This window comes from Phalangium opilio, unplaced genomic scaffold (genome assembly GCF_054372755.1).
Source record: "Phalangium opilio isolate 3A_F unplaced genomic scaffold, DU_Popi_V2 ptg000329l_1, whole genome shotgun sequence".
Taxonomy (NCBI): domain Eukaryota; kingdom Metazoa; phylum Arthropoda; class Arachnida; order Opiliones; family Phalangiidae; genus Phalangium; species Phalangium opilio.
The window spans coordinates 11,036,498-11,056,433 of NW_028324226.1; the positions used below are offsets into that span (position 1 = coordinate 11,036,498).

The 19,936-nt window shown below is 47.4% G+C and overlaps 5 non-coding genes across 5 annotated transcripts; all 5 read right to left on the bottom strand.

The window, feature by feature from the left end:
- Positions 1 to 1,775: 1,775 nt before the first annotated feature.
- TRNAY-GUA (transfer RNA tyrosine (anticodon GUA)) lies at positions 1,776 to 1,848 on the bottom strand. Its single transcript has one exon. It is a non-coding gene; the product is annotated as a tRNA-Tyr (tRNA).
- An 8,596-nt stretch (positions 1,849 to 10,444) lies between these two features.
- On the bottom strand, positions 10,445 to 10,517 carry TRNAY-GUA (transfer RNA tyrosine (anticodon GUA)). Its single transcript has one exon. It is a non-coding gene; the product is annotated as a tRNA-Tyr (tRNA).
- Positions 10,518 to 11,326: 809 nt separating this feature from the next.
- On the bottom strand, positions 11,327 to 11,399 carry TRNAY-GUA (transfer RNA tyrosine (anticodon GUA)). Its single transcript has one exon. It is a non-coding gene; the product is annotated as a tRNA-Tyr (tRNA).
- A 4,427-nt stretch (positions 11,400 to 15,826) lies between these two features.
- TRNAY-GUA (transfer RNA tyrosine (anticodon GUA)) lies at positions 15,827 to 15,899 on the bottom strand. Its single transcript has one exon. It is a non-coding gene; the product is annotated as a tRNA-Tyr (tRNA).
- A 2,079-nt stretch (positions 15,900 to 17,978) lies between these two features.
- On the bottom strand, positions 17,979 to 18,051 carry TRNAY-GUA (transfer RNA tyrosine (anticodon GUA)). Its single transcript has one exon. It is a non-coding gene; the product is annotated as a tRNA-Tyr (tRNA).
- Positions 18,052 to 19,936: the final 1,885 nt, after the last annotated feature.

The following is a 19,936-nucleotide window of genomic DNA, read 5'->3' on the forward strand; positions in this document are numbered from 1 at the left end:
CCTCACAACACCGCTCCCGGTTGGGCTCGAACCTCCAACCTTTCGGTTAACAGCCGAACGCGCTAACCATTGCGCCACGGAAGCCCAAAACTTAAATGCTCGTCAGGTATTGTGTAAAAACCTTGACTTTTTACGTCACATCCGAGACCTCACAACACCGCTCCCGGATGGGCTCGAACCACCAACCTATTGGTTAACAGCCGAACGCGCTAACCTTTGAGCCACGGAAGCTCAGAAATTAAATGGTTGTCACGTATTGTGGAAAGGTTTTGACTTTTTACGCTACATCTGAGACCCCACAACACCTCTCCCGGGTGGGCTCGAACCTTCAACCTTTCGATTAACAGCTGAACGCGCTAATCATTGCGCCACGGAAGCCCAAAAGTTAAATGCTCGTCAGGTATTGTGTAAAAACCTTGACTTTTTACGTCATATCATAGACCTCACAACACCGCTCCCGGATGGGCTCGAACCACCAACCTATTGTTTAACAGCCGAACGCGCTAACCATAGAGCCACGGAAGCTCAGAAATTAAATGGTTGTCACGTATTGGTGATAAGTTATGACTTATTACGTTACATCTGAAACCCTACAACACCGCTCCCGGATGGGCTCGAACCACCAACCTATTGGTTAACAGCCGAACGCGCTAACCATTGAGCCACGGAAGCTCAGAAATTAAATGGTTGTCACGTATTGTGGATAGGTTATGACTTATTACGTTACATCTGAAACCCTACAACACCTCTCCCGGTTGGGCTCGAACCACCAACCTTTCGGTTAACAGCCGAACGCGCTAACCATTGCGCCAAGGAAGCCCAAAAAATAAATGGTCGTCAGGTATTGTGGAAAAACTTTGGCTTTCTACGTTACATTTGAGACCCCACATCACCGCTCCCGGGTGGGCTCGAACCACCAACCTATTGGTTAACAGCCGAACGCGCTAACCATTGCGCCACGGAAGCCCAAAAACTAAATGGTCGTCAGGTATTGTGGAAAAACTTTGGTTTTCTACGTTACATTTGAGATCCCACAACACCGCTCCCGGGTGGGCTCGAACCACCAACCTATTGGTTAACAGCTGAACGCGATAACCATTGCGCAACGGAAGCCCAAAAATTAAATGCTCGTCAGGTATTGTGTAAAAACCTTGACTTTTTACGTCACATCTGAGACCTCACAACACCGCTCCCGGATGGGCTCGAACCACCAACCTATTGGTTAACAGCCCAACGCGCTAACCATTGAGCCACGGAAGCTCAGAAATTAAATGGTTGTCACGTATTGTGGAAAAGTTTTGACTTTTTACGCTACATCTGAGACCCCACAACACCTCTCCCGGGTGGGCTCGAACCTTCAACCTTTCGATTAACAGCTGAACGCGCTAATCATTGCGCCTCGGAAGCCCAAAAATTAAATGTTCGTCAGGTATTGTGGAAAAAATCTGACATTTTACGTTACATCTGAAACCTCACAACACCGCTCTTGGATGGGCTCGAACCACCAACCTATTGGTTAACAGCCGAACGCGCTAACCATTGAGCCATGGAAGTTCAGAAATTAAATGGTTGTCAGGTATTGTGGATAAGTTATGACTTATTACGTTACATCTGAGACCCTACAGCACCTCTCCCGGTTGGGCTCGAACCACCAACCTTTCGGTTAACAGCCGAACGCGCTAACCATTGCGCCAAGGAAGCCAGAAAAATAAATGGTCGTCAGGTATTGTGGAAAAACTTTGGCTTTCTACGTTACATTTGAAATCCCACATCACCGCTCCCGGGTGGGCTCGAACCGCCAACCTATTGGTTTACAGCCGAACGCGCTATCCATTGCGCCACGGAAGCCCAAAAACTGAATGGTCGTCAGGTATTGTGGAAAAACTTTGGCTTTCTACGTTACATTTGAGATCCCACAACACCGCTCCCGGGTGGGATCGAACCACCAACCTATTGGTTAACAGCTGAACGCGCTAATCATTGCGCCACGGAAGCCCAAAAATTAAATGCTCGTCAGGTATTGTGTAAAAACCTTGACTTTTTACGTCACATCTGAGACCTCACAACACCGCTCCCGGATGGGCTCGAACCACCAACCTATTGGTTAACAGCCGAACGCGCTAACCATTGAGCCACGGAAGCTGAGAAATTAAATGGTTGTCAGGTATTGTGGATAAGTTATGACTTATTACGTTACATCTGAGACCCTACAACACCTCTCACGGTTGGGCTCGAACCACCAACCTTTCGATTAACAGCTGAACGCGCTAACCATTGCGCCACGGAAGCCCAAAAATTAAATGCTCGTCAAGTATTGTGGAAAAACTCTGACATTTTACGTTACATCTGAGACGTCACAACACCGCTCCCGGGAGGGCTCGAACCACCAACCTATTGGTTAACAGCCGAACGCTCTAACCATTGAGCCACGGAAGCCCAAAAATTAAATGTTCGTCAGGTATTGTGGAAAAACTCTGACATTTAACGTTACATCTGAGACGTCACAACACTTCTCCCGGATGGGCTCGAACCACCAACCTATTGGTTAACAGCCGAACGCGCTAACCATTGCGCCACTGAAGCCCAAAAATTAAATTTTCGTCAGGTATTGAGGTAAAACTTTGACTTTTTACTTCACATCTGAGACCTCACAACACCGCTCGCGGATGGGCTCGAACCACCAACCTTTCGGTTAACAGCCGAACGCGCTAACCATTCGCCACGGACGCCCAAAAATTAAATGCTCGTCAGGTATTGTGTAAAAACCTTGACTTTTTACGTCACATCTGAGACCTCACAACACCGCTCCCGCTTGGGCTCGAACCACCAACCTTTCGGTTAACAGCCGAACGCGCTAACCATTGCGCCACGGAAGCCCAAATCTTAAATGCTCGTCAGGTATTGTGTAAAAACCTTGACTTTTTACGTCACATCTGAGACCTCACAACACCGCTCCCGGATGGGCTCGAACCACCAACCTATTGGTTAACAGCCGAACGCGCTAACCATTGAGCCACGGAAGCTCAGAAATTAAATGGTTGTCACGTATTGTGGAAAAGTTTTGACTTTTTACGCTACATCTGAGACCCCACAACACCTCTCCCGGGTGGGCTCGAACCTTCAACCTTTCGATTAACAGCTGAACGCGCTAATCATTGCGCCACGGAAGCCCAAAAGTTAAATGCTCGTCAGGTATTGTGTAAAAACCTTGACTTTTTACGTCACATCTGAGACCTCACAACACCGCTCCCGGATGGGCTCGAACCACCAACCTATTGTTTAACAGCCGAACGCGCTAACCATAGAGCCACGGAAGCTCAGAAATTAAATGGTTGTCACGTATTGTGGATAAGTTATGACTTATTACGTTACATCTGAAACCCTACAACACCGCTCCCGGATGGGCTCGAACCACCAACCTATTGGTTAACAGCCGAACGCGCTAACCATTGAGCCACGGAAGCTCAGAAATTAAATGGTTGTCACGTATTGTGGATAAGTTATGACTTATTACGTTACATCTGAAACCCTACAACACCTCTCCCGGTTGGGCTCGAACCACCAACCTTTCGGTTAACAGCCGAACGCGCTAACCATTGCGCCAAGGAAGCCCAAAAAATAAATGGTCGTCAGGTATTGTGGAAAAACTTTGGTTTTCTACGTTACATTTGAGATCCCACAACACCGCTCCCGGGTGGGCTCGAACCACCAACCTATTGGTTAACAGGTGAACGCGATAACCATTGCGCAACGGAAGCCCAAAAATTAAATGCTCGTCAGGTATTGTGTAAAAACCTTGACTTTTTACGTCACATCTGAGACCTCACAACACCGCTCCCGGATGGGCTCGAACCACCAACCTATTGGTTAACAGCCCAACGCGCTAACCATTGAGCCACGGAAGCTCAGAAATTAAATGGTTGTCACGTATTGTGGAAAAGTTTTGACTTTTTACGCTACATCTGAGACCCCACAACACCTCTCCCGGGTAGGCTCGAACCTTCAACCTTTCGATTAACAGCTGAACGCGCTAATCATTGCGCCTCGGAAGCCCAAAAATTAAATGTTCGTCAGGTATTGTGGAAAAAATCTGACATTTTACGTTACATCTGAAACCTCACAACACCGCTCTTGGATGGGCTCGAACCACCAACCTATTGGTTAACAGCCGAACGCGCTAACCATTGAGCCACGGAAGCTGAGAAATTAAATGGTTGTCAGGTATTGTGGATAAGTTATGACTTATTACGTTACATCTGAGACCCTACAACACCTCTCACGGTTGGGCTCGAACCACCTACCTTTCGATTAACAGCTGAACGCGCTAACCATTGCGCCACGGAAGCCCAAAAATTAAATGCTCGTCAAGTATTGTGGAAAAACTCTGACATTTTACGTTACATCTGAGACGTCACAACACCGCTCCCGGGAGGGCTCGAACCACCAACCTATTGGTTAACAGCCGAACGCTCTAACCATTGAGCCACGGAAGCCCAAAAATTAAATGTTCGTCAGGTATTGTGGAAAAACTCTGACATTTAACGTTACATCTGAGACGTCACAACACTTCTCCCGGATGGGCTCGAACCACCAACCTATTGGTTAACAGCCGAACGCGCTAACCATTGCGCCACTGAAGCCCAAAAATTAAATTTTCGTCAGGTATTGAGGTAAAACTTTGACTTTTTACTTCACATCTGAGACCTCACAACACCGCTCGCGGATGGGCTCGAACCACCAACCTTTCGGTTAACAGCCGAACGCGCTAACCATTCGCCACGGACGCCCAAAAATTAAATGCTCGTCAGGTATTGTGTAAAAACCTTGACTTTTTACGTCACATCTGAGACCTCACAACACCGCTCCCGCTTGGGCTCGAACCACCAACCTTTCGGTTAACAGCCGAACGCGCTAACCATTGCGCCACGGAAGCCCAAATCTTAAATGCTCGTCAGGTATTGTGTAAAAACCTTGACTTTTTACGTCACATCTGAGACCTCACAACACCGCTCCCGGATGGGCTCGAACCACCAACCTATTGGTTAACAGCCGAACGCGCTAACCATTGAGCCACGGAAGCTCAGAAATTAAATGGTTGTCACGTATTGTGGAAAAGTTTTGACTTTTTACGCTACATCTGAGACCCCACAACACCTCTCCCGGGTGGGCTCGAACCTTCAACCTTTCGATTAACAGCTGAACGCGCTAATCATTGCGCCACGGAAGCCCAAAAGTTAAATGCTCGTCAGGTATTGTGTAAAAACCTTGACTTTTTACGTCACATCTGAGACCTCACAACACCGCTCCCGGATGGGCTCGAACCACCAACCTATTGTTTAACAGCCGAACGCGCTAACCATAGAGCCACGGAAGCTCAGAAATTAAATGGTTGTCACGTATTGTGGATAAGTTATGACTTATTACGTTACATCTGAAACCCTACAACACCGCTCCCGGATGGGCTCGAACCACCAACCTATTGGTTAACAGCCGAACGCGCTAACCATTGAGCCACGGAAGCTCAGAAATTAAATGGTTGTCACGTATTGTGGATAAGTTATGACTTATTACGTTACATCTGAAACCCTACAACACCTCTCCCGGTTGGGCTCGAACCACCAACCTTTCGGTTAACAGCCGAACGCGCTAACCATTGCGCCAAGGAAGCCCAAAAAATAAATGGTCGTCAGGTATTGTGGAAAAACTTTGGTTTTCTACGTTACATTTGAGATCCCACAACACCGCTCCCGGGTGGGCTCGAACCACCAACCTATTGGTTAACAGGTGAACGCGATAACCATTGCGCAACGGAAGCCCAAAAATTAAATGCTCGTCAGGTATTGTGTAAAAACCTTGACTTTTTACGTCACATCTGAGACCTCACAACACCGCTCCCGGATGGGCTCGAACCACCAACCTATTGGTTAACAGCCCAACGCGCTAACCATTGAGCCACGGAAGCTCAGAAATTAAATGGTTGTCACGTATTGTGGAAAAGTTTTGACTTTTTACGCTACATCTGAGACCCCACAACACCTCTCCCGGGTGGGCTCGAACCTTCAACCTTTCGATTAACAGCTGAACGCGCTAATCATTGCGCCACGGAAGCCCAAAAGTTAAATGCTCGTCAGGTATTGTGTAAAAACCTTGACTTTTTACGTCACATCTGAGACCTCACAACACCGCTCCCGGATGGGCTCGAACCACCAACCTATTGTTTAACAGCCGAACGCGCTAACCATAGAGCCACGGAAGCTCAGAAATTAAATGGTTGTCACGTATTGTGGATAAGTTATGACTTATTACGTTACATCTGAAACCCTACAACACCGCTCCCGGATGGGCTCGAACCACCAACCTATTGGTTAACAGCCGAACGCGCTAACCATTGAGCCACGGAAGCTCAGAAATTAAATGGTTGTCACGTATTGTGGATAAGTTATGACTTATTACGTTACATCTGAAACCCTACAACACCTCTCCCGGTTGGGCTCGAACCACCAACCTTTCGGTTAACAGCCGAACGCGCTAACCATTGCGCCAAGGAAGCCCAAAAAATAAATGGTCGTCAGGTATTGTGGAAAAACTTTGGTTTTCTACGTTACATTTGAGATCCCACAACACCGCTCCCGGGTGGGCTCGAACCACCAACCTATTGGTTAACAGGTGAACGCGATAACCATTGCGCAACGGAAGCCCAAAAATTAAATGCTCGTCAGGTATTGTGTAAAAACCTTGACTTTTTACGTCACATCTGAGACCTCACAACACCGCTCCCGGATGGGCTCGAACCACCAACCTATTGGTTAACAGCCCAACGCGCTAACCATTGAGCCACAAAAGCTCAGAAATTAAATGGTTGTCACGTATTGTGGAAAAGTTTTGACTTTTTACGCTACATCTGAGACCCCACAACACCTCTCCCGGGTAGGCTCGAACCTTCAACCTTTCGATTAACAGCTGAACGCGCTAATCATTGCGCCTCGGAAGCCCAAAAATTAAATGTTCGTCAGGTATTGTGGAAAAAATCTGACATTTTACGTTACATCTGAAACCTCACAACACCGCTCTTGGATGGGCTCGAACCACCAACCTATTGGTTAACAGCCGAACGCGCTAACCATTGAGCCACGGAAGCTGAGAAATTAAATGGTTGTCAGGTATTGTGGATAAGTTATGACTTATTACGTTACATCTGAGACCCTACAACACCTCTCACGGTTGGGCTCGAACCACCTACCTTTCGATTAACAGCTGAACGCGCTAACCATTGCGCCACGGAAGCCCAAAAATTAAATGCTCGTCAAGTATTGTGGAAAAACTCTGACATTTTACGTTACATCTGAGACGTCACAACACCGCTCCCGGGAGGGCTCGAACCACCAACCTATTGGTTAACAGCCGAACGCTCTAACCATTGAGCCACGGAAGCCCAAAAATTAAATGTTCGTCAGGTATTGTGGAAAAACTCTGACATTTAACGTTACATCTGAGACGTCACAACACTTCTCCCGGATGGGCTCGAACCACCAACCTATTGGTTAACAGCCGAACGCGCTAACCATTGCGCCACTGAAGCCCAAAAATTAAATTTTCGTCAGGTATTGAGGTAAAACTTTGACTTTTTACTTCACATCTGAGACCTCACAACACCGCTCGCGGATGGGCTCGAACCACCAACCTTTCGGTTAACAGCCGAACGCGCTAACCATTCGCCACGGACGCCCAAAAATTAAATGCTCGTCAGGTATTGTGTAAAAACCTTGACTTTTTACGTCACATCTGAGACCTCACAACACCGCTCCCGCTTGGGCTCGAACCACCAACCTTTCGGTTAACAGCCGAACGCGCTAACCATTGCGCCACGGAAGCCCAAATCTTAAATGCTCGTCAGGTATTGTGTAAAAACCTTGACTTTTTACGTCACATCTGAGACCTCACAACACCGCTCCCGGATGGGCTCGAACCACCAACCTATTGGTTAACAGCCGAACGCGCTAACCATTGAGCCACGGAAGCTCAGAAATTAAATGGTTGTCACGTATTGTGGAAAAGTTTTGACTTTTTACGCTACATCTGAGACCCCACAACACCTCTCCCGGGTGGGCTCGAACCTTCAACCTTTCGATTAACAGCTGAACGCGCTAATCATTGCGCCACGGAAGCCCAAAAGTTAAATGCTCGTCAGGTATTGTGTAAAAACCTTGACTTTTTACGTCACATCTGAGACCTCACAACACCGCTCCCGGATGGGCTCGAACCACCAACCTATTGTTTAACAGCCGAACGCGCTAACCATAGAGCCACGGAAGCTCAGAAATTAAATGGTTGTCACGTATTGTGGATAAGTTATGACTTATTACGTTACATCTGAAACCCTACAACACCGCTCCCGGATGGGCTCGAACCACCAACCTATTGGTTAACAGCCGAACGCGCTAACCATTGAGCCACGGAAGCTCAGAAATTAAATGGTTGTCACGTATTGTGGATAAGTTATGACTTATTACGTTACATCTGAAACCCTACAACACCTCTCCCGGTTGGGCTCGAACCACCAACCTTTCGGTTAACAGCCGAACGCGCTAACCATTGCGCCAAGGAAGCCCAAAAAATAAATGGTCGTCAGGTATTGTGGAAAAACTTTGGTTTTCTACGTTACATTTGAGATCCCACAACACCGCTCCCGGGTGGGCTCGAACCACCAACCTATTGGTTAACAGGTGAACGCGATAACCATTGCGCAACGGAAGCCCAAAAATTAAATGCTCGTCAGGTATTGTGTAAAAACCTTGACTTTTTACGTCACATCTGAGACCTCACAACACCGCTCCCGGATGGGCTCGAACCACCAACCTATTGGTTAACAGCCCAACGCGCTAACCATTGAGCCACGGAAGCTCAGAAATTAAATGGTTGTCACGTATTGTGGAAAAGTTTTGACTTTTTACGCTACATCTGAGACCCCACAACACCTCTCCCGGGTAGGCTCGAACCTTCAACCTTTCGATTAACAGCTGAACGCGCTAATCATTGCGCCTCGGAAGCCCAAAAATTAAATGTTCGTCAGGTATTGTGGAAAAAATCTGACATTTTACGTTACATCTGAAACCTCACAACACCGCTCTTGGATGGGCTCGAACCACCAACCTATTGGTTAACAGCCGAACGCGCTAACCATTGAGCCACGGAAGCTGAGAAATTAAATGGTTGTCAGGTATTGTGGATAAGTTATGACTTATTACGTTACATCTGAGACCCTACAACACCTCTCACGGTTGGGCTCGAACCACCTACCTTTCGATTAACAGCTGAACGCGCTAACCATTGCGCCACGGAAGCCCAAAAATTAAATGCTCGTCAAGTATTGTGGAAAAACTCTGACATTTTACGTTACATCTGAGACGTCACAACACCGCTCCCGGGAGGGCTCGAACCACCAACCTATTGGTTAACAGCCGAACGCTCTAACCATTGAGCCACGGAAGCCCAAAAATTAAATGTTCGTCAGGTATTGTGGAAAAACTCTGACATTTAACGTTACATCTGAGACGTCACAACACTTCTCCCGGATGGGCTCGAACCACCAACCTATTGGTTAACAGCCGAACGCGCTAACCATTGCGCCACTGAAGCCCAAAAATTAAATTTTCGTCAGGTATTGAGGTAAAACTTTGACTTTTTACTTCACATCTGAGACCTCACAACACCGCTCGCGGATGGGCTCGAACCACCAACCTTTCGGTTAACAGCCGAACGCGCTAACCATTCGCCACGGACGCCCAAAAATTAAATGGTCGTCAGGTATTGTGGAAAAAATTTGGCTATTTACGTTACATTTGAGATCCAAAAACACCGCTCCCGGGTGGGCTCGAACCACCAACCTTTCGGTTAACAGCCGAACGCGCTAACCATAGCGCAACGGAAGCCCAAATATTAAATGGTCGTCAGGTATTGAGGTAAAACTTTGACTTTATACTTCACATCTGAGACCCCACAACACCTCTCCCGGGTGGGCTCGAACCTTCAACCTTTCGATTAACAGCTGAACGCGCTAATCATTGCGCCTCGGAAGCCCGAAAATTAAATGTTCGTCAGGTATTGTGGAAAAAATCTGACATTTTACGTTACATCTGAAACCTCACAACACCGCTCTTGGATGGGCTCGAACCACCAACCTATTGGTTAACAGCCGAACGCGCTAACCATTGAGCCATGGAAGTTCAGAAATTAAATGGTTGTCAGGTATTGTGGATAAGTTATGACTTATTACGTTACATCTGAGACCCTACAGCACCTCTCCCGGTTGGGCTCGAACCACCAACCTTTCGGTTAACAGCCGAACGCGCTAACCATTGCGCCAAGGAAGCCAGAAAAATAAATGGTCGTCAGGTATTGTGGAAAAACTTTGGCTTTCTACGTTACATTTGAAATCCCACATCACCGCTCCCGGGTGGGCTCGAACCACCAACCTATTGGTTTACAGCCGAACGCGCTATCCATTGCGCCACGGAAGCCCAAAAACTGAATGGTCGTCAGGTATTGTGGAAAAACTTTGGCTTTCTACGTTACATTTGAGATCCCACAACACCGCTCCCGGGTGGGATCGAACCACCAACCTATTGGTTAACAGCTGAACGCGCTAATCATTGCGCCACGGAAGCCCAAAAATTAAATGCTCGTCAGGTATTGTGTAAAAACCTTGACTTTTTACGTCACATCTGAGACCTCACAACACCGCTCCCGGATGGGCTCGAACCACCAACCTATTGGTTAACAGCCCAACGCGCTAACCATTGAGCCACGGAAGCTCAGAAATTAAATGGTTGTCACGTATTGTGGAAAAGTTTTGACTTTTTACGCTACATCTGAGACCCCACAACACCTCTCCCGGGTGGGCTCGAACCTTCAACCTTTCGATTAACAGCTGAACGCGCTAATCATTGCGCCTCGGAAGCCCAAAAATTAAATGTTCGTCAGGTATTGTGGAAAAAATCTGACATTTTACGTTACATCTGAAACCTCACAACACCGCTCTTGGATGGGCTCGAACCACCAACCTATTGGTTAACAGCCGAACGCGCTAACCATTGAGCCATGGAAGTTCAGAAATTAAATGGTTGTCAGGTATTGTGGATAAGTTATGACTTATTACGTTACATCTGAGACCCTACAGCACCTCTCCCGGTTGGGCTCGAACCACCAACCTTTCGGTTAACAGCCGAACGCGCTAACCATTGCGCCAAGGAAGCCAGAAAAATAAATGGTCGTCAGGTATTGTGGAAAAACTTTGGCTTTCTACGTTACATTTGAAATCCCACATCACCGCTCCCGGGTGGGCTCGAACCACCAACCTATTGGTTTACAGCCGAACGCGCTATCCATTGCGCCACGGAAGCCCAAAAACTGAATGGTCGTCAGGTATTGTGGAAAAACTTTGGCTTTCTACGTTACATTTGAGATCCCACAACACCGCTCCCGGGTGGGATCGAACCACCAACCTATTGGTTAACAGCTGAACGCGCTAATCATTGCGCCACGGAAGCCCAAAAATTAAATGCTCGTCAGGTATTGTGTAAAAACCTTGACTTTTTACGTCACATCTGAGACCTCACAACACCGCTCCCGGATGGGCTCGAACCACCAACCTATTGGTTAACAGCCGAACGCGCTAACCATTGAGCCACGGAAGCTGAGAAATTAAATGGTTGTCAGGTATTGTGGATAAGTTATGACTTATTACGTTACATCTGAGACCCTACAACACCTCTCACGGTTGGGCTCGAACCACCAACCTTTCGATTAACAGCTGAACGCGCTAACCATTGCGCCACGGAAGCCCAAAAATTAAATGCTCGTCAAGTATTGTGGAAAAACTCTGACATTTTACGTTACATCTGAGACGTCACAACACCGCTCCCGGGAGGGCTCGAACCACCAACCTATTGGTTAACAGCCGAACGCTCTAACCATTGAGCCACGGAAGCCCAAAAATTAAATGTTCGTCAGGTATTGTGGAAAAACTCTGACATTTAACGTTACATCTGAGACGTCACAACACTTCTCCCGGATGGGCTCGAACCACCAACCTATTGGTTAACAGCCGAACGCGCTAACCATTGCGCCACTGAAGCCCAAAAATTAAATTTTCGTCAGGTATTGAGGTAAAACTTTGACTTTTTACTTCACATCTGAGACCTCACAACACCGCTCGCGGATGGGCTCGAACCACCAACCTTTCGGTTAACAGCCGAACGCGCTAACCATTCGCCACGGACGCCCAAAAATTAAATGCTCGTCAGGTATTGTGTAAAAACCTTGACTTTTTACGTCACATCTGAGACCTCACAACACCGCTCCCGGTTGGGCTCGAACCACCAACCTTTCGGTTAACAGCCGAACGCGCTAACCATTGCGCCACGGAAGCCCAAATCTTAAATGCTCGTCAGGTATTGTGTAAAAACCTTGACTTTTTACGTCACATCTGAGACCTCACAACACCGCTCCCGGATGGGCTCGAACCACCAACCTATTGGTTAACAGCCGAACGCGCTAACCATTGAGCCACGGAAGCTCAGAAATTAAATGGTTGTCACGTATTGTGGAAAAGTTTTGACTTTTTACGCTACATCTGAGACCCCACAACACCTCTCCCGGGTGGGCTCGAACCTTCAACCTTTCGATTAACAGCTGAACGCGCTAATCATTGCGCCACGGAAGCCCAAAAGTTAAATGCTCGTCAGGTATTGTGTAAAAACCTTGACTTTTTACGTCACATCTGAGACCTCACAACACCGCTCCCGGATGGGCTCGAACCACCAACCTATTGTTTAACAGCCGAACGCGCTAACCATAGAGCCACGGAAGCTCAGAAATTAAATGGTTGTCACGTATTGTGGATAAGTTATGACTTATTACGTTACATCTGAAACCCTACAACACCGCTCCCGGATGGGCTCGAACCACCAACCTATTGGTTAACAGCCGAACGCGCTAACCATTGAGCCACGGAAGCTCAGAAATTAAATGGTTGTCACGTATTGTGGATAAGTTATGACTTATTACGTTACATCTGAAACCCTACAACACCTCTCCCGGTTGGGCTCGAACCACCAACCTTTCGGTTAACAGCCGAACGCGCTAACCATTGCGCCAAGGAAGCCCAAAAAATAAATGGTCGTCAGGTATTGTGGAAAAACTTTGGTTTTCTACGTTACATTTGAGATCCCACAACACCGCTCCCGGGTGGGCTCGAACCACCAACCTATTGGTTAACAGGTGAACGCGATAACCATTGCGCAACGGAAGCCCAAAAATTAAATGCTCGTCAGGTATTGTGTAAAAACCTTGACTTTTTACGTCACATCTGAGACCTCACAACACCGCTCCCGGATGGGCTCGAACCACCAACCTATTGGTTAACAGCCCAACGCGCTAACCATTGAGCCACGGAAGCTCAGAAATTAAATGGTTGTCACGTATTGTGGAAAAGTTTTGACTTTTTACGTTACATCTGAGACCCTACAACACCTCTCACGGTTGGGCTCGAACCACCTACCTTTCGATTAACAGCTGAACGCGCTAACCATTGCGCCACGGAAGCCCAAAAATTAAATGCTCGTCAAGTATTGTGGAAAAACTCTGACATTTTACGTTACATCTGAGACGTCACAACACCGCTCCCGGGAGGGCTCGAACCACCAACCTATTGGTTAACAGCCGAACGCTCTAACCATTGAGCCACGGAAGCCCAAAAATTAAATGTTCGTCAGGTATTGTGGAAAAACTCTGACATTTAACGTTACATCTGAGACGTCACAACACTTCTCCCGGATGGGCTCGAACCACCAACCTATTGGTTAACAGCCGAACGCGCTAACCATTGCGCCACTGAAGCCCAAAAATTAAATTTTCGTCAGGTATTGAGGTAAAACTTTGACTTTTTACTTCACATCTGAGACCTCACAACACCGCTCGCGGATGGGCTCGAACCACCAACCTTTCGGTTAACAGCCGAACGCGCTAACCATTCGCCACGGACGCCCAAAAATTAAATGGTCGTCAGGTATTGTGGAAAAACTTTGGCTATTTACGTTACATTTGAGATCCAAAAACACCGCTCCCGGGTGGGCTCGAACCACCAACCTTTCGGTTAACAGCCGAACGCGCTAACCATAGCGCAACGGAAGCCCAAATATTAAATGGTCGTCAGGTATTGAGGTAAAACTTTGACTTTATACTTCACATCTGAGACCTCACAACACCGCTCCCGGATGGGCTCGAACCACCAACCTTTCGATTAACAGCTGAACGCGCTAACCATTGCGCCACGGAAGCCCAAAAATTAAATGCTCGTCAAGTATTGTGGAAAAACTCTGACATTTTACGTTACATCTGAGACGTCACAACACCGCTCCCGGGAGGGCTCGAACCACCAACCTATTGGTTAACAACCGAACGCGCTAACCATTGCGCCACGGACGCCCAAAAATTAAATGGTCGTCAGGTATTGTGGGAAAACTTTGGGTTTTTACGTTACATTAGAGATCCCACAACACCGCTCCCGGGTGGGCTCGAACCACCAACCTTTCGGTTAACAGCCGAACGCGCTAACCATAGCGCAACGGAAGCCCAAATATTAAATGGTCGTCAGGTGCTGTGGAAAAACTATGACATTTATGTTACATCTGAGACCTCACAACACCGCTCCCGGATGGGCTCGAACCACCAACCTATTGGTTAACAGCCGAACGCGCTAACCATTGAGCCACGGAAGCTCAGTAATTAGATGGTTGTCAGGTATTGTGGAGAAACTCTGACTTTTTACGTTACATCTGAGACCCCACAAAACGCTCCCGGAGGGGCTCGAACCACCAACCTTTTGAATAACAGCTGAGCGCACTAACCATTGCGCCACGGAAGCCCAAAAATTAAATGTTCGTCAGGTATTGTGGAAAAACTCTGACTTTTCACGTTACATCTGAGACACCACAAAACGCTCCCGGATGGGCTCGAACCACCAAACTTTCGGTTCGTCAGTTATTGTGGAAAACGTTTGACTTTTTACGTTACATCTGAGACCTCACAACACCGTTCCCAGATGGGCTCGAACCACCAACCTATTGGTTAACAGCCGAACGCGCTAACCATTGAGCCACGGAAGTTCAGAAATTAAATGTTTGTCCCGTATTGTGAAAAAGTATTGACTTTTTACGTTACGTCTGAGACCCCACAACACCTCTCCTGGGTGGGCTCGAACCACCAACCTTTCGGTTAACAGCCGAACGCGCTAACCATAGCGCAACGGAAGCCCAAATATTAAATGGTCGTCAGGTATTGAGGTAAAACTTTGACTTTATACTTCACATCTGAGACCCCACAACACCTCTCCCGGGTGGGCTCGAACCTTCAACCTTTCGATTAACAGCTGAACGCGCTAATCATTGCGCCTCGGAAGCCCAAAAATTAAATGTTCGTCAGGTATTGTGGAAAAAATCTGACATTTTACGTTACATCTGAAACCTCACAACACCGCTCTTGGATGGGCTCGAACCACCAACCTATTGGTTAACAGCCGAACGCGCTAACCATTGAGCCATGGAAGTTCAGAAATTAAATGGTTGTCAGGTATTGTGGATAAGTTATGACTTATTACGTTACATCTGAGACCCTACAGCACCTCTCCCGGTTGGGCTCGAACCACCAACCTTTCGGTTAACAGCCGAACGCGCTAACCATTGCGCCAAGGAAGCCAGAAAAATAAATGGTCGTCAGGTATTGTGGAAAAACTTTGGCTTTCTACGTTACATTTGAAATCCCACATCACCGCTCCCGGGTGGGCTCGAACCACCAACCTATTGGTTTACAGCCGAACGCGCTATCCATTGCGCCACGGAAGCCCAAAAACTGAATGGTCGTCAGGTATTGTGGAAAAACTTTGGCTTTCTACGTTACATTTGAGATCCCACAACACCGCTCCCGGGTGGGATCGAACCACCAACCTATTGGTTAACAGCTGAACGCGCTAATCATTGCGCCACGGAAGCCCAAAAATTAAATGCTCGTCAGGTATTGTGTAAAAACCTTGACTTTTTACGTCACATCTGAGACCTCACAACACCGCTCCCGGATGGGCTCGAACCACCAACCCATTGGTTAACAGCCGAACGCGCTAACCATTGAGCCACGGAAGCTGAGAAATTAAATGGTTGTCAGGTATTGTGGATAAGTTATGACTTATTACGTTACATCTGAGACCCTACAACACCTCTCACGGTTGGGCTCGAACCACCAACCTTTCGATTAACAGCTGAACGCGCTAACCATTGCGCCACGGAAGCCCAAAAATTAAATGCTCGTCAAGTATTGTGGAAAAACTCTGACATTTTACGTTACATCTGAGACGTCACAACACCGCTCCCGGGAGGGCTCGAACCACCAACCTATTGGTTAACAGCCGAACGCTCTAACCATTGAGCCACGGAAGCCCAAAAATTAAATGTTCGTCAGGTATTGTGGAAAAACTCTGACATTTAACGTTACATCTGAGACGTCACAACACTTCTCCCGGATGGGCTCGAACCACCAACCTATTGGTTAACAGCCGAACGCGCTAACCATTGCGCCACTGAAGCCCAAAAATTAAATTTTCGACAGGTATTGAGGTAAAACTTTGACTTTTTACTTCACATCTGAGACCTCACAACACCGCTCGCGGATGGGCTCGAACCACCAACCTTTCGGTTAACAGCCGAACGCGCTAACCATTCGCCACGGACGCCCAAAAATTAAATGCTCGTCAGGTATTGTGTAAAAACCTTGACTTTTTACGTCACATCTGAGACCTCACAACACCGCTCCCGGTTGGGCTCGAACCACCAACCTTTCGGTTAACAGCCGAACGCGCTAACCATTGCGCCACGGAAGCCCAAATCTTAAATGCTCGTCAGGTATTGTGTAAAAACCTTGACTTTTTACGTCACATCTGAGACCTCACAACACCGCTCCCGGATGGGCTCGAACCACCAACCTATTGGTTAACAGCCGAACGCGCTAACCATTGAGCCACGGAAGCTCAGAAATTAAATGGTTGTCACGTATTGTGGAAAAGTTTTGACTTTTTACGCTACATCTGAGACCCCACAACACCTCTCCCGGGTGGGCTCGAACCACCAAACTTTCGGTTCGTCAGTTATTGTGGAAAACGTTTGACTTTTTACGTTACATCTGAGACCTCACAACACCGTTCCCAGATGGGCTCGAACCACCAACCTATTGGTTAACAGCCGAACGCGCTAACCATTGAGCCACGGAAGTTCAGAAATTAAATGTTTGTCCCGTATTGTGAAAAAGTATTGACTTTTTACGTTACGTCTGAGACCCCACAACACCTCTCCTGGGTGGGCTCGAACCACCAACCTTTCGGTTAACAGCCGAACGCGCTAACCATAGCGCAACGGAAGCCCAAATATTAAATGGTCGTCAGGTATTGAGGTAAAACTTTGACTTTATACTTCACATCTGAGACCCCACAACACCTCTCCCGGGTGGGCTCGAACCTTCAACCTTTCGATTAACAGCTGAACGCGCTAATCATTGCGCCTCGGAAGCCCAAAAATTAAATGTTCGTCAGGTATTGTGGAAAAAATCTGACATTTTACGTTACATCTGAAACCTCACAACACCGCTCTTGGATGGGCTCGAACCACCAACCTATTGGTTAACAGCCGAACGCGCTAACCATTGAGCCATGGAAGTTCAGAAATTAAATGGTTGTCAGGTATTGTGGATAAGTTATGACTTATTACGTTACATCTGAGACCCTACAGCACCTCTCCCGGTTGGGCTCGAACCACCAACCTTTCGGTTAACAGCCGAACGCGCTAACCATTGCGCCAAGGAAGCCAGAAAAATAAATGGTCGTCAGGTATTGTGGAAAAACTTTGGCTTTCTACGTTACATTTGAAATCCCACATCACCGCTCCCGGGTGGGCTCGAACCACCAACCTATTGGTTTACAGCCGAACGCGCTATCCATTGCGCCACGGAAGCCCAAAAACTGAATGGTCGTCAGGTATTGTGGAAAAACTTTGGCTTTCTACGTTACATTTGAGATCCCACAACACCGCTCCCGGGTGGGATCGAACCACCAACCTATTGGTTAACAGCTGAACGCGCTAATCATTGCGCCACGGAAGCCCAAAAATTAAATGCTCGTCAGGTATTGTGTAAAAACCTTGACTTTTTACGTCACATCTGAGACCTCACAACACCGCTCCCGGATGGGCTCGAACCACCAACCCATTGGTTAACAGCCGAACGCGCTAACCATTGAGCCACGGAAGCTGAGAAATTAAATGGTTGTCAGGTATTGTGGATAAGTTATGACTTATTACGTTACATCTGAGACCCTACAACACCTCTCACGGTTGGGCTCGAACCACCAACCTTTCGATTAACAGCTGAACGCGCTAACCATTGCGCCACGGAAGCCCAAAAATTAAATGCTCGTCAAGTATTGTGGAAAAACTCTGACATTTTACGTTACATCTGAGACGTCACAACACCGCTCCCGGGAGGGCTCGAACCACCAACCTATTGGTTAACAGCCGAACGCTCTAACCATTGAGCCACGGAAGCCCAAAAATTAAATGTTCGTCAGGTATTGTGGAAAAACTCTGACATTTAACGTTACATCTGAGACGTCACAACACTTCTCCCGGATGGGCTCGAACCACCAACCTATTGGTTAACAGCCGAACGCGCTAACCATTGCGCCACTGAAGCCCAAAAATTAAATTTTCGACAGGTATTGAGGTAAAACTTTGACTTTTTACTTCACATCTGAGACCTCACAACACCGCTCGCGGATGGGCTCGAACCACCAACCTTTCGGTTAACAGCCGAACGCGCTAACCATTCGCCACGGACGCCCAAAAATTAAATGCTCGTCAGGTATTGTGTAAAAACCTTGACTTTTTACGTCACATCTGAGACCTCACAACACCGCTCCCGGTTGGGCTCGAACCACCAACCTTTCGGTTAACAGCCGAACGCGCTAACCATTGCGCCACGGAAGCCCAAATCTTAAATGCTCGTCAGGTATTGTGTAAAAACCTTGACTTTTTACGTCACATCTGAGACCTCACAACACCGCTCCCGGATGGGCTCGAACCACCAACCTATTGGTTAACAGCCGAACGCGCTAACCATTGAGCCACGGAAGCTCAGAAATTAAATGGTTGTCACGTATTGTGGAAAAGTTTTGACTTTTTACGCTACATCTGAGACCCCACAACACCTCTCCCGGGTGGGCTCGAACCTTCAACCTTTCGATTAACAGCTGAACGCGCTAATCATTGCGCCACGGAAGCCCAAAAGTTAAATGCTCGTCAGGTATTGTGTAAAAACCTTGACTTTTTACGTCACATCTGAGACCTCACAACACCGCTCCCGGATGGGCTCGAACCACCAACCTATTGCTTAACAGCCGAACGCGCTAACCATAGAGCCACGGAAGCTCAGAAATTAAATGGTTGTCACGTATTGTGGATAAGTTATGACTTATTACGTTACATCTGAAACCCTACAACACCGCTCCCGGATGGGCTCGAACCACCAACCTATTGGTTAACAGCCGAACGCGCTAACCATTGAGCCACGGAAGCTCAGAAATTAAATGGTTGTCACGTATTGTGGATAAGTTATGACTTATTACGTTACATCTGAAACCCTACAACACCTCTCCCGGTTGGGCTCGAACCACCAACCTTTCGGTTAACAGCCGAACGCGCTAACCATTGCGCCAAGGAAGCCCAAAAAATAAATGGTCGTCAGGTATTGTGGAAAAACTTTGGTTTTCTACGTTACATTTGAGATCCCACAACACCGCTCCCGGGTGGGCTCGAACCACCAACCTATTGGTTAACAGGTGAAC